The sequence below is a fragment of the Otolemur garnettii genome, unplaced genomic scaffold (genome assembly GCF_000181295.1).
Source record: "Otolemur garnettii isolate 467f Iridium unplaced genomic scaffold, OtoGar3 scaffold00052, whole genome shotgun sequence".
Classification (NCBI taxonomy): domain Eukaryota; kingdom Metazoa; phylum Chordata; class Mammalia; order Primates; family Galagidae; genus Otolemur; species Otolemur garnettii.
In genome coordinates this window covers 3,492,426-3,504,511 of record NW_003852447.1, presented here as the reverse complement: position 1 = coordinate 3,504,511, position 12,086 = coordinate 3,492,426, and the positions used below count along the sequence as shown (strand labels likewise).

At 47.8% G+C, this 12,086-nt stretch overlaps 1 pseudogene; it reads left to right on the top strand.

Annotated features, from left to right (window-relative positions):
* The first annotated feature begins 1,118 nt into the window (after positions 1 to 1,118).
* On the top strand, positions 1,119 to 2,683 carry LOC100962681 (annotated as a pseudogene).
* The last annotated feature ends 9,403 nt before the right edge of the window (positions 2,684 to 12,086 follow it).

Below are 12,086 nucleotides of genomic sequence, written 5' to 3'. Positions count from 1 at the left end.
TTCCTGGGAGCTGCTGTCATCTATGGAAAGGTTGGGTCAAGTGGTTGCTGGTCATTCCTCACCATTCTGAATTTATCCAGTGTTCTCCAGACCCTCCTGACTTCTGGTCACTCCTTTCCTTCCTTGGCAGAGGTCGTGGAAGGCGCATCCTGCCTCCGCCCTTCCTTGTTACGGTCCTGTGAGCCAGATGGCACAGGTGGGCTGGCACTGTGGAACCTCAGGAAAAAGAAAACAGGTATTGATCCCAGGCCCACAAAGGCACAGAGCTCTTCCTTGGCACCTGCTGCTGGACCAAGGCCTGGCCAGTGAGCAGCCTGGGGTTCTGCACTGTCCGAGGCCTCCCTTGTGTGCACTGCTGCCTGAGGATCACCCTTACCCTGCGCTGAGCAGCTTCCTGACCACTGTAGGCTGGTGACCAAGTTCTCTGCCCTGACCAAGCTCTCTGGCAGCATAGACTAATGGGCAGTCTGCCCAGCTGAGCGTGTCCTTCCTCTGGCCACTGCTCTGTCCAGATCCATGCAGGCTTTTAGCACAGGGCACTTGGGAGCTAAACACACCGTGAAACATAAACATGCTCCACTTCCCAGGATAGAATTAGACCAATCCGAGTCCTCTCCCTGGCAGAGAGAAAGAGAGAGAGAGAGAGAGAATGTGAGAGAGTGTATGTGTGTGGGGTGAGGGGGGAGAGAGAGAGACTCAGAGTCAGACTAGCTGCGGGCAGGGCTCACAGAGAAAGGTTCCAGCAGAGAGAAAACAAGCACAACTCCCCTCAGAGAGGAGCAGGGGGAGGGGAGGGCGCTGGTGGTCTCCCCCACTTTACCCTCCCCTTCTCTGTCCTGGACCCTAATGAGCCTCCAGTACTGTTGTCCGGAGGCTTTTGTTACTGCGACACAAACCAGACGTACTATTGCCCTGGATATGCTGTGTCCCCTGACTGCCCTTCCTCGGGACAGGGTGTGCAGGACATACCAACCTGTGGATTAATGTTTTTGAAAACAAATTAAAAACTGGAAAAACTTTGTTTTTTTCTCATCATCAAAGTAATAAAGAAAAGCACAAAGAAGAGAGAAAATATCCTCAATTTGTTGTTAGTTTTTTAAAGTGCAACCACGTGCCAAGGTGCCGCAATGCAAATAAGAATTCATCAGATAGGACTTGGAAAGGTTCAGCAAATTCAGTCTGTGTGCTGGAGTGCCAGGGACACAGGGAACAGATCAGTCCTAAAGATGAATGTAAAAGCTGCAATAGAAGTTCAAAGAAGAAGACTCTTTTTTTTTTTTTTTTTTTTAGAAACAGAGTCTCATTTTATTGCCCTTGGTAGAATGCTGTGGTGTCACAGCTTATAGCAACCTCCAACTCCTGGGCTTAGGCGATTCTCTTGCCTCAGTCTCCTCAGTAGCTGGTACTATAGGTGCCCACCACAAAGCCCAGCTATTTTTTCTGTTGCAGTTTGGCCGGGGCTGGCACCCTACCCACTGAGCCACAGGTGCTGCTCCAAAGAAGAAGATTCTAGAAGCTCATATTGACGAAGTCATGAAAGATGGCCAGAAGAAAACATTCCGTGGTGAAGGAGACCAAGAACCAGGACTGGAGCCAGGAGATATCAACCATGTGTTAGATAAGAAGGATCATGCTGTTCTTACTGGAGGAGGAGAAGCCCTTTGCTTGTGTATGGACGTGCAGCTGATTGAAGCCTTGTGTGGCTGCCAAAAGCCAACACTACTCTTTTTTTTTTTTTATTTGAGACAGAGTCTATGTCACCTTCAGTAGAGTGTCATGGTGTCACAGCTCACAGCAACCTCAAGTTCTTGGGCTTAAGCGATTCTCTTGCCTCAGCTTCCCAAGTGGCTAGGACTATAGGCACCCGCCACAACATTCACTTATTTTTTGGTTGTAGTTGTCATTGTTGTTTGGCAGGCCAGGGCTGGGTTTGAACCCGCCAGCTCTGGTGTATGTGGCTGGCACCCTAGGTGCTGAGCTACAGGCGCTGAGCCCCAATATCTACTCTTGACAACCAAACCATAGTCATCACTTTTTATCCAGTTCAGACTGTCAGACATGGAGATAGCAAGTGTGTAATAAAAGAAGGCATGCCAATTTATCATAGACCATATGAAAAGGGTCACTTAATCATTGAATTTAAGGTAAGCTTTCCTGAGAATGGCTTGCTTTCTCCTGATGAATTCTCTCTGCTGGAAAAACTCCTACCAGAGAAGAAGGAACTGCCACCAGTCAGCTGATTAGCATCCCCAAAGATGAAATGGATCAAAGGAGGCTGGGCTGGGTGGCTCACGCCTGTAATCCCAGCTCTGGGAGGCCAAAGTGGGTGGATTGCTTGAGCTCATGAGTTTGAGACCAGCTCTGAGCAAGAGCAAGACCCGGTCTCTACTAAAAAAAAAAATAGAAAAACTGAGGCAAGAGTATCTCTTGAGGCCAAAAGTTGGAGGTTGCTGTAAGGTATGATGATGCCATGGCACTAGGGCAACAGCTTGTGACTCTGTCTCAAAAGAATGAATCAAGTAGAATTGGTGGACTTTGATCCAAGTCAGGAAAGATGGTGCCATTACAATGGAAAAGCAAATGAGGATGAATATCATCGCAGAGATGGTGTTCGGTGTCACGCCTCTTACTGGGATCCGAGAACAACACTCACTGCTGGCATTTTACATGCAGTAACGAATGAAGGAGGGACTCTAATCATAACCTGCTCAATACTTCCTATTGTTTTTGTAGTATATTAAAGGTTGATATTCAACTTTAGTAGTATATTAAACTATAGTTTAATATATTCAACTATAGTAGTATATTAAAGGTTAAATGGAGAATAAATGCAAATATAAAAAGCTCCGCAAAAGGGCAGCACCTGTGGCTCAGTGAGTAGGGCGCCAGCCCCATATACTGAAGTTGGTGGGTTCAAACAGGGCCCTAGCCAAACTGCAACAAAAAAAATAGCTGGGTGTTGTGGTGGATGCCTGTAGTCCCAGCTACTCAGGAGGCTGAGGCAAGAGAATCACCTAAGCCCAAGAGCTGGAGGTTGCTGTGGGCTGTGATGCAACGGCACTCTACCAAGGGCAATAAACTAGACTCTGTCTCTAAAAAAAGAAAAAAGCTCTGAAAAAAAGTGTGACCATGGTATTAAAGTTACAATTTTAAAATATAATCCTTATCTTTTAGGGATAAGTGCTAAAATATTTAGAGATGACTTTACATGATGACTGGTGTTTACTTTGAAAGGGTGGGAGGGAAGTGGAGGGAAGTATAAATGGAACAAAATCGCTCTGTGGATATAAGGGAAAAACCAAACCAAAGTGGTCTCCTTATTCTCTCATCAAACAATCGACAGAGTATTCCTGAGACCAGATGTGTGGCACTATTTTCCTACCAGCTGGGTGTCCTCTAATTCAATTGAGTTCTGAAACTGTCTACAGGGAAAGATCCCATAGGTTGAGGGCTCAGTCCAAAAGACTGCCCCCCTCCCCATGATGCCAATTGCCAGCCTTGGGCTGTGCTTCTGACACATGGCTGTAAATCAGGGTTCCCACAATCCCTTTCCTGGGCTCGATTAATTTGCTAGAGTGGCTCGCAGACCTCAGGAAAACACTTTACTTTCACTTACTGGTTTATTATAAAGGACATTACAAGAGGCACATAGGGTGAGGTATGGGGGAAGGGGTGCACCATGCTCCAGAAACCTCCACACATTCCGCTATCTGGAAACTCCTCGAACCTTTTTTTTTGGAGACAGAGCCTCAAGCTGTCCCCCTGGGTAGAGTGCCATGGCTTCACTGCTCACAGCAACCTCCAACTCCTGGGCTCAAGCGAGTCCCCTGTCTCAGCCTCCCAAGTAGCTGGGACCACAGGCGCCCACCACAACACCCGGCTATTTTTTGGTTGCAGCCATTATTGTTGTTTGTTGGGCCTGGGCTGGATTCGAACCCGCCACCTTAGGTGTATGTGGCTGGCATCTTAGCCTCTTGAGCCACAGGCACCGAGCCTGAACCTTTTTTTTTTAGAGACAGAGTCTCACTTTATCACCCTCGGTAGAGTGCTATGGGCGTCACAGCTCACAACAACTTCCAACTCCTGGGTTTAGGTGATTCTCTTGTCTCAGCCTCCCAAGTAGCTGGGACTACAGGTGCCCACCACAACATCTGGCTATTTTTTGTTGCAGTTTGGCCTGGGCTGGGTTTGAACCCACCACCCTCAGTATATGGGGCCGGCGCCCTACCCACTGAGCCATAGGCGCCGCCTCAACCCAGGCTTTTGGTTAAGGAAGCTTCATGATTGATTAAACCACTGGCCATTATTGATAAACTCAACCCCTGGCCCTTCTCCCCTCCCAGAGGTTGGGGATGAAGCTGAAAATCTTGCCCTCTAATCCTGCCTCTCTCTTTCCTATGCCCCCCCAGACTTGAAACTGCCACCAGTCAGCTGATTAGCATCCCCAAAGACATTTACCACTTCGGAAGAATCCAAGGATTTTAGTTGTACATTAGGAAGCAAGATAAAGACCAAATATCTATTTCACAATATCACAATTGCTGATAACTGAAGATGGGATTTATTTTAATATTCTGTCTTTGTGTGTATTTGAAGTTCTCAATAATAAGTTAAAAAAAAAAAACACCCTAGAATACAGCCAACCAGTGATAACCACTGTTGATATCTTGGGACATTTGTCACTCAAATTTGTCATCTGAACCCATTGTCTATGTCTGGAGGATGTACTAGCTTGAAGCAGAGATATCAGACACTCACTTTCTAGCCTGTGTTGCCTGACACCTGATAGAGGCTCTAGTAATCCACCTTCTGCCTAGAACTAGAATCAGAGGCTAATAAAGGAAGAGACTGCACGGTGCCCATTCTGGGCACAGAGAGCCAGTCACCACCAGTGGTTGGTGTCAGCAGAGCTCATAAGATATTTTTGGCTCTGCAGTCCACTTGGAGATTCTCAGGACCTCCCCAAGTCATTTTCACAAATTTCTTTTCTGCCCAAATTGTTCTGAACTATAATAGTTTCTTTTGCTTGTAACAAAGAATCTTGATGGGTAGGACATCTTGATGTTCTTTGGTTTTTTTTTTTTACATTTCTACATCTTGTTCTGTTGCCTAGACTGGAGTGCAGTGGTTCAATCTGAGCTCACAGAAGAGTTGTACTGCTGAGCTAAAGTGATCCTCCTGCCTCAGCCTCCCAAGTACCTGGAACTACAGTGCACATCACTGCATCCAGCTAGTGTAGCTTTTAGTTTGTAGATAGAATTATACTTTTTTCTTTTTTTTTGAGACAGAGTCTTACTTTGTTGCCCTTGGTAGAGTACTGTGACATCATAGCTTACAGCAACCTCAAACTCTTGACCTTGAGCCGTCTACTTGCCTCAGCCTCCCAAGTACCTGAGACTATAGGTGCCCACCACAATGCCCAGCTCATTTTTCTTTCTTTTTTTTTTTTGAGACAGAGTCTTTAGCTGTTGCCCTGGGCAGAGTGCTATGGCATCATAGCTCACAGTAACCTCAAACTCTTGGGCTCAAGTGATCTCTTGCCTCAGTTTATTTTTTATTTTTTTATTTTTAGTAGAAACAGGATCTCACTCTTTCTCAGGCTGGTCTTGAACTCGTGAGCTCAAGCAATCCACCTGTCTCTGCCTCCCAGAGTGGTAGGATTACATGTGTGAACCACCACGCCTGGCTCATTTTTCTAATTTTAGTAGAAATGGGGTCTTGCTCTTGATCAAGCTGATCTCAAACTCCTGAGCTCAAGCAATCCACCCACCTCAGCGTCCCAGAGTGCTAGGATTATAGGCTTGAGCCACCACGCCCAGCCTAGGATTATACTATTCAGACTAAAGGCAAGGAAGGAGAGGGCCTGGCTCCTGCAGCACTGACTGTGTTAGAGAGGGAGGAGGAGCTCTGAGGCACGTTACTGAGGAGTGTACTGTTCAGACTGCTCTGTAACATGCTTTTGTCCCTCCATGTGGACGATGCCCTGTAGGGCTACAGAGCTCCTCCTCTCTCTCCAGCACAGTCTGTACTGTAGGAGCCAGGCCCTCTCCTTCCTTGCCTTTCCCAGAAGTGGCAGAAGGAAAAGACCAGCCTCCATGTTCCAAGCTCACTTCTGTCTTAAGAGACAGAGTAGGGGGAGCTGGGAGGCTGTCCCCGGAAGGCTCCAGGCATGGCGCAGGAGAAAGAGCCGGAGCTGTGGCTCCCTACAGCCAGGCCGAGCTTCTCCAGAGGTGATACTTCTGCAGAGGCACGTCCACATAGCCACCAGCACCTGGCTGGCTGCTCACCACAGGAGGACAGGTTTCTCTTGCCTCCCCAGGCTTCCTGTGCCTCCCAAAGGTCAGGAGGCTCCTGCTGGGTGTAGGCCCACAGCAGCCCTCAGCTCCGTATCTCCTACAGGCTGTCTGTCTCTGAGCACCTGGCAGCTCCTGTGGGTCAGGTCTGGTGAAGGCAGGGCCCTAGCACGAGGGACAGAGTCAGGGAGGGCGAGAAGGAAGACTAGTCATCCCAGTCTGTCCTCAGGGGATCTGGTTCCTCAGGTCTTGGGCTACCCCTGAGTAGAGGAAGAAGGCATGCTGACTTGCAAGGGATAACGTGCCTGTGAGGAGGTTGTCAGGTGCTCTTAACATTGGTCACATTAATTATCCTAAGAGCAGTGGCTGCCACTTACTGAGCACCTCCTGTGTCTTGGGCACTTTGCCAGAGCTTTATAGACACCATTAGCGATGGTCAAGCATCACAGCAACTCTGCAAGGCAGCGTGATCCCTCTGTGGTAGAGATGAGGATCTGAGACACAGGGAGGCTGAGCCACTAGCCCAGGGTGACACTACGGTACACAGAGCACACCATAGCAGGGTCTGAAGTGGGGCCTGGGTTCATATGAACCTCAAAAGGATAGGTAATCACTCAGAGGCTGCCTGTCCTGAGAGCCACCAGGTTGGTCCTTGGCACGTGGCCTCCCTCAAGCCCCAGGTCGGCAGGTGTCTGCTCCCTATACCCATGTCCAGTGGGTCAGCTGGAAATGGGTCAAAACTTGATCACACAATCACCTCAGCCAGGGTTTCCCAGCAGCCTCCCAGGAAGCCGAGTTTTCTCTCTCCTTTGCTGATGGGTTTCTGATAGCAAAAGCCTTCCTAGTACAGTGTAGGAGGAGCTGGGACCAGAGAGGCTGAAGCCTCTCTCCTGGTGTGGTAGGACTGTACCCCAAGCTGCTGCAATGAACTGTTTGTCCCTTCCCCCTAGAAAATTCATATGTCAAAATCCTACCACCCGGCTCGGCACCTATAGCTTAACCGGCTAAGGCGCCAGCCACGTACACCTAAGGTGGCGGGTTCGAATCCCCAGCCCGGACCCGCCAAACAACAATGACGGCTGCAACCAAAAAATAGCCGGGCATTGTGGCGGGCGCCTGTGGTCCCAGCTACTTGGGAGGCAGAGGCAGGAGACTCGCTTGAGCCCAGGAGTTGGAGGTTGCTGTGAGCTGTAATGCCATGGCACTCTACCCAGGGGGACAGCTTGAGGCTCTGTCTCAAAAAAAAAAAAAAATCCTACCACCCAAGGCGATGGTTTTAGGAGGCGGAGCCTTTGGGAGGTGACTATGCTCTGAGTGTGGGGCCCTCATGAATGGGATTAGTGCCTTTAGAGAAGAGACCCACTAGCCCCTTCCACTGTGTGGGGTGTGGCACGAAGCCATGATATACAGGTAGAAAGCAGGCCCTCAAAATACACTGCATCTGCTGGCATCTCAATTTTGGACTTCCCAGCCTCCAGAACTGTGAGAAATACCTTTCTGTTGTTTACCAGCCACCCAGTCTGTGGTCTTTGGCTAATCAGCCTGAACAGTCTGGGCAGCTGTAGCTGTACTCAGGCCATTCTCATGCGGTTAAAACAATCTGTCCCTACCTTTGCAATCACTCCTGTGAGGAATCTTTTTTCTTTCTTTTTTCATTTTTTACATTAACTTTGGCTGATTGGACTGTAAGGTATCTTTCTAATTTCTCCTATAAGGAATCTTCAATAGAAGTACAGGCAGTCCCCTAGTTGCAAACATCCAATGTTTGACTCACCCTTAATGAACTGAGGCAATTATAGGCCCCTGTTCCAACTTACACACAAATTGAACCTAAGAATGAACCGCAGAACCTACCTTGTTCTTGCTGCCTGTAGTAACAACTGGCTTCTCAGAATCCAATGGCTGTGTGCAGCAGCTGTGGCAGGAGCTTCGCACTTCTGCAGCAAAACAAGAAGGCTTTCCCTGACCGGTCTGGGAAAGAAGAGCTGGGGAGGCAGAGAGGGCAGGTTTGAGTCCCACACAGCCACTTGTCTAGGCTGCCTCACCTCAGACTGCTTACTAAAATCCTCTGAACCTCAGTTTCCCCAGCAATGCTGCCCATGAAGACCAGCTGTGCCTGGAATATGTTCACTGTGTGATAAATGACACCTGCTGGTATATTTACGCCCCCAGTAGCTGAATCACCTGGGCACTTTGCAGTGTGGTGGGACTGACACTCAGGCTTGTCACTTACAGGTGCGGGGTCTAGAACAGGTGAAGCTTATTTTCTGACTCCCCTCCATGCCCCTCCCCGAATGCCATGGGCTGACGTCCTGAGTTTTTTATGTATTTATTTTTATTTTTTGGAGACAAAGTCTCAGTGTGTCACCTGGGGTAGAGTGCTGTGGTGTCAGCATCACTCACAGCAACCTCAAATTCTTGGGTTCAAGCTAACCTCTTGCCTTAGCCTCCTGAGTAGCTGGGACTACAGATGCCACCATGATGTCTGGCTTTTTTTCTGGGGGGAGACAGAGTTTCACTATGTCGCCTTCAGTAGAGTGCCATGGTATCACAGCTCATAGCAACCTCAAACTCCTGGGCTTAAGCGATTCTCTTGCCTCAGCCTCCAAAGTAGCTGGGACTATAGGTGCCCGCCACAATGCCTGGCTACTTTTTGGTTGTAGTTGTCATTGTTGTTTGGCAGGGCTCGGCTGGGTTTGAACCTGCCAGCCCCAGTGTATATGGCCGGCACCCTAACCACTGAGCTACAGACATGGAGCCGATGTCTGGCTTTTTAACTTTTTAAATATATAACATCTACTGGGCAGGTGTTCTATTCCTCAGACTTTACTCTAGGCCTGGTGCCTAATCAGAGGGAGGCAGAAGCCATCCGCTTTGTTCCCAGGTGACTGCCTATTGGCAGAGGTGTCCAACCTGTGGCCTGGGGCCCCGTGCAGATTATTTGAGGACTCTTTTGTTTATTTGTGATGTCAGATATCACAAAAAGTATGCATGGACCTTTGTTTTTGCTCAACTGTCATTATTGTTTGTATATTTACTGTGTAGCCCAAGTCCACATTTCTTCCAATATGCAGCAGAAAAGAAAAAAGCTTGGACACCCCTGGGTGTGACTGTATTCTTCCATTGTCTTTGGTTCAGTAACTTTACTATTCCAAGAGACTCTTGCACAGGCAAATAACTCAATTGTTCATTACAGGAATTTTCCAAAAGAACCATCAACCTTTTAACAGGAAGCATCAACATACATTTCACACCTGAGACACTTCAGATCCTTGGCCTTGCTGTTTGCACCTGCCTAAAACTGCTCTATCTTGATCTCCAATCAGGCCCCTGCATTAAACAAACAAACAAACAAAAATCTCTTTTTTTTCATTTCAGACAGAGTCTCATTTTGTCACTCTACACTCGGTAGAGTACCATGGCATCAAAGCTCACGGCAACCTCTAACCCTTGGGCTCAACCAATTCTCTTGCCTCAGCCTCCTGAGTAGTTGGGACTACAGGTGCCCACCACAACACCTGGCTATTTTTTGAGACAAGGTCTTCTCTGGCTCAGGCTGGTCTCAAACCTGTAAGGTCAGGCAATCCACCTGCCTCGGCCTCCCAAGTGCTGGGATTACAGGCATGAAAATCCCTCTTAAACTGAACTTGAAATTCTCAGTGAGATCTCTCCTGTCCCCTTCCCCATGGCCACCCCAGAGGCTCCGTGACAGGGCTGCTGCTCTCTCTCTTCACCAAGCAAAGAACTCAGCTCTGTCTTACCAACGGGTGTGGGAGGTGCTCTTTAGGGAGCCAGTATTGGTTAGGTAAATGGCCCCAGGCCAACATCTCTCTTCCCCTGAACAGAAATTCTAGTGTACTCCTTCCAGAAAGCCCTTTTGGTGTGACTGACCCAATTTGAGGCTCCACTGAAAGCAGGACAGGAGGCATCTAGGCCAGGCTGGGACTTAGGTGCTACAGGGAGGACTGTGGGTGGAGGGCATGTGCATAGAGCAACTCACAACCTCGGTGGCTGCACATAGTTCAGGCCTGGGAAATACGCACTCACTCCAGATAGAGCCGCTCCAGGGTGGTCAGCCAGGGGGTACTGTTATTTTTTTTTAATTTATTCAAATTAATATGGGGGTACAATTTTTAGGTTACATTGTTCTCACTTCCAGGGTAAAGTTCCATTTGTAGAAGAGCCCCTCACCCAGGGGGCGTGTTATATACCCTCACAACATGCACATTAGGTGAGCTCCTCCCTCATGCCTTTATTTCTTTTAAGAGGTGGAAACTTTCAGCTCCCATTTGAAGAGTAGTAGATGGCAGAACGTTTACATATCTATGGCTTAGGCCTCCCCTTGAAATTAGAGGTTTCCTCTGTGTTCTGAGGGGAACAATTGAATTTATGTACACATAAAGGCCTGCAGAGCCCACAGCTCCTCGGAGAGGCCACACATAGTGGGCCACCAACAAGGTCCTGCCCTGAGAAGTTGCCTCCCAAGGAAGCAGTTCCGAGGAGATTGTTAAAATTCAGCTTAAAACTGAACCACTACTAGAACATTTCACCTAAAAGAACTTCATTCACTAGTCCTTAAAAACTGTATTTGCTTGTTTCCTTTGGACATCCCCAGAGATGAATATTAAAATACTGTTAAGATTTTAAAAGTCTGCCCAAAATGTTTAATGTGGTGACTCTGGGGTAGACCCAAGCCTCAGTGAGATGCAAACACAGACCGCACAACTGGAAACTCCTGGAAGAAGAGACGTGCCTCACTTCCTTTAGCACCACGTGAAACAAGATGAAACATTTTAGGGGATGTAAATCAGGACTCAGGTCCATGTCTACCCAGGTCCCATACTATGGTTCCGTTTGCTGTGGTCTTCTAAGATCTTAGAGTTGCATTTTCTGCATTATTATTATTTTGAGACAGACTCTTACTATGTCGCCCTTGGTAGAGTGCCATTGGTGTTACAGCTCACAGCAACCTCAAACTCTTGGGCATAAGTTATTTCTCTTGCCTCAGTCTCCTGGGGCTGGGACTATAGGCACCCAGCACAATGTCCGGCTATTTTTTTGTTGTAGTTGTTGTTATTTAGCAGGCTCTGGCCAGGTTTGAACCCAGCAGGCCCGGTGTATGTGGCTGGTGCTCTAACCACTGTGCTAAGGGCGCTGAGCCATTTTCTGCATTATTATATAGCTTCTGTAAGACACTTCCATTAACATAAAATATCAGAAATTCAAACTATCCTTTGTAGTATTTACCCAATGCATAAGAAACATATTCACAATTGGTGTCCTGTGAAGGAGCTCAGGAAATTTCACCCCAAAATGTGACTCCTTGTATACCAAGAGTGTTTGAATTCAAGGCCCTTAGAGGGGGCCTGGTGTGGTAGTTCACCCCTGTAATCCCAGCACTCTGGGAGGTTGAGACAAGAGGATCCCTTGAGCTCAGGGGTTCAAGACCAGCCTGAGCAAAATCGAGACCCTGTCTCTACTAAAAATAGAAAAATTAGCAGGGTCTTGTGGCGGGCACCTGTGATCCCACCTACTTGGGAGGCTGAAGCAAGGGGATCACTTGAGTCCAAGAATTTGAGGTTGCTGTGAGTTATGATGGTGCCACGGCACTCTACCCATGGTGACAGAATCAGACTCTGTCTCAAAAATAAATAAATAAATAAATACCCCTAGATATCAACAGGCAAGTATTGGAAGGGGTTTTCCAGGTCAGATCCATCAAAGTTGCCTATTATCTCAAATATAAGACAAGACCTGGCCCAAATCATTTTCTTTTTTTTTTTTTTTTTTTTT